The sequence below is a fragment of the Rutidosis leptorrhynchoides genome, chromosome 2 (genome assembly GCF_046630445.1).
Source record: "Rutidosis leptorrhynchoides isolate AG116_Rl617_1_P2 chromosome 2, CSIRO_AGI_Rlap_v1, whole genome shotgun sequence".
Taxonomy (NCBI): domain Eukaryota; kingdom Viridiplantae; phylum Streptophyta; class Magnoliopsida; order Asterales; family Asteraceae; genus Rutidosis; species Rutidosis leptorrhynchoides.
In genome coordinates this window covers 102,479,946-102,482,719 of record NC_092334.1, presented here as the reverse complement: position 1 = coordinate 102,482,719, position 2,774 = coordinate 102,479,946, and the positions used below count along the sequence as shown (strand labels likewise).

At 38.3% G+C, this 2,774-nt stretch overlaps 1 non-coding gene across 1 annotated transcript; it reads left to right on the top strand.

The window, feature by feature from the left end:
- Positions 1 to 1,860: 1,860 nt before the first annotated feature.
- Positions 1,861 to 1,967, top strand: LOC139894751 (small nucleolar RNA R71). Its single transcript, XR_011775236.1, has one exon. It is a non-coding gene; the product is annotated as a small nucleolar RNA R71 (small nucleolar RNA).
- The last annotated feature ends 807 nt before the right edge of the window (positions 1,968 to 2,774 follow it).

The window sequence follows — 2,774 nt, the reverse complement described above, 5'->3', positions numbered from 1 at the left end:
GTGACTTTTGCTTTAAGTCATTGGTCGGATTCCTGTGTAATTTCCACAAATTCAACTAGTTTCGCCTTTTCTTTAGGCGATAGATTAGATACTAACCGGTTACATAACTTAGAGTTCCCCTTGGTTCTAGCATCGCGAATCCGTTTAATAAGTTTCTTCATTGAACTGTTAATAACGGGGTCATTTAATTTCGTATCAACAACGGGGTTCTTTGTTATCAGGTCATCATTAGGTGTTATTTCATCTTCCCCATGCTTAGGCGTTTTATTATTGTTAAGCACTACCGTTGGAGTCGGTAAAACAATATGGTTCTTACCAATCATTTTTATTGGTTCAACGGTTTTGATTGGTGGAGATTTAGACTTTTGAATCATAAAGGTGATCGATTTGTCACCATCACTAAGTGTCATTCTACCCTATCTTACATCAAATAACGTCCCGGTGGACGCTAAGAATGGTCGACCTAAAATTAGAGGAACGTTTGAGTCCTCTTCTATGTCAATGACAATAAATTCGACTAGAAAGGTTAAATTACCCACTTGAACGGGTAGGTTATCAGCAACTCCAACTAGGTGCTTAATGGTTTGATCAAGGAGTCGAACACTCATTTCTGTTGGACTTAACTCACCTACTCCTAATCTCTTATATAATGAAAGAGGCATAACACTCACACTCGCACCTAAATCTGCTAGTGCATCATACATGACACAATCACTAAGTAGACAAGGAACAATAAATTCACCCGGATCACCCAACCTGGGTGGAACTTTTGGTGGAACTGTCTTCACCGGGTTTACTTTTACGGTTTTTGTTTCTTGCACTTTCTTATTCTTCTTCTTCTTTCCAGAGGTATCACAAACTTTATTACCTATTACTTGCTCATACTCAACTCCTTTTCTTGGAAACGGGATGGGTGGTCTGTATGGTGCCACCACTGGCTTTACATACTCGGGTGGTGGTGTAGGTGTAACTTCTTCATCGTTACTCACATCTAAAACCTTCCCATCTTCTGGTGCTGGTTTTTCAGAATTTGTTGAAACCATATTAACATTCTCATTCCGAGGATTTACTTCAGTATTACTCGGTAGCTTTCCTTGTTCCCTCTCACTCATCATGCTAGCAAGAGTACCTACGTATTTTTCTAGATTCAAAATGGAAGCTTGTTAAGTTCTAAATGACTGATCAAACCTCTCGTTTGTTTGGGTTTGAGTTGCAATAAATTGTGTTTTAGATTCCATTAGCTTTTGTACCATTTCTTCCAGATTTTACTTTTTCTCTTCGGTTTGTTGTGGTGGTTTATATAAGCTATGTCTTTGTTGATTGAAAGTGTTGTTTTGAGTTGGTTGGTTATTCAGACCTTGTTGGTTGTACGAGTTATTGTTGGGTCCATTTGGATTGTAAAGAATGTTTTGATTTCGATTGAAGTTTGGCCTTGGCGGTTGATAATTATTTTGATAATTATTTCCCGGCCTTTGGTTCATGTAGAAAACATTCTCACGTTGTTCCATAGTTTGCTCAATGTGACAATCTTTCGTTAAGTGTGGTCCAACGCATTGCTCACAACTGATTCGTATTGCATGAATATCTTTATTCATCTTTTCCATTCGTCTCTCGAAAGCATCTATTTTTACAGAAACAGAATCAAAGTCATGGCTAGAATCGGCTCTAGCCGCTTTAGACGAATGAAAGATATCTTTTTCCTGATGCCACTCATGAGAGTGTGAGGCTGTATTATCAATTATCTTGTGAGCTTCGATTGCGGTTTTCTTCATAATGGAACCACCAGCTGCTGTGTCGATGTCTTTTCGTGTAGCAACGTTGACACCTTGGTAGAATATTTGTGCTATTTGATAAGTGTCTAAACCGTGCTGAGGACATCCTCTCAACAACTTTTTGAATCTTGTCCATGCCTCATATAATGTTTCATTTGGCTTTTGCGCGAACGTAACAATTTCTCCTTGAAGTCTCACGGCTTTAGATGCCGGAAAGAATCTTTTAAGAAATTTCTCAACTAAAACATCCCATCTATCAATCGTTCCTTCAGGTAACGATTCTAACCAATCTTTGGCTTCTCCCTTTAAAGTCCAGGGAAATAACATGAGATAGATCTGTTCATCCTCAACTTCTCTGATTTTGAATAGAGTACAGATCCTATTAAAGGTTCGAAGATGTTCGTTTAGATCTTCTTTTGGCGTACCACTATATTGGCATTGATTAGTTACCATGTGTAGGATTTGTCCTTTGATTTCATAATCTGGCACATTAACATCTGGCCGAATAATGGCTTGACCTTGGCCAGTGCGTGTGGCTCTCATTCGGTCTTCCATACTTTGAGGTTCCATTACTTCCATAATTGAATTTGTTGAATACGAATTACTAGAGGATTCTGATTTAACGGTTTGTGGTTCAGGAGGAATGATTAGTGGTTCAGGATCTCTGAATTGTCCTTGAATATCCTCCGGGTTCTCAATTGTGAAGTCGGGTTCAAAAAATAGATTATCGAAAATTTGAATTGGAGTACTTGTTCGACTAGATGATGATTCTAAAGAAAAATCAACAGCAGCAATATCAGCTAGATGTCTTGATCTGGTTACAGGTGGTGAACGTATGAAAGCTGGTGAACGTTTTGCTCGGTGCATTCACTGAATATCCTATTAGTTATAAATATAAAAATTATATAAGTTATCAAATTAATAGACTTTTCTGATTTTGCCCGCGTTTTGAATAGTCAATAGATGCAGCAGGTAGCCAGGACCCTTTAAATCGGAAGCCCA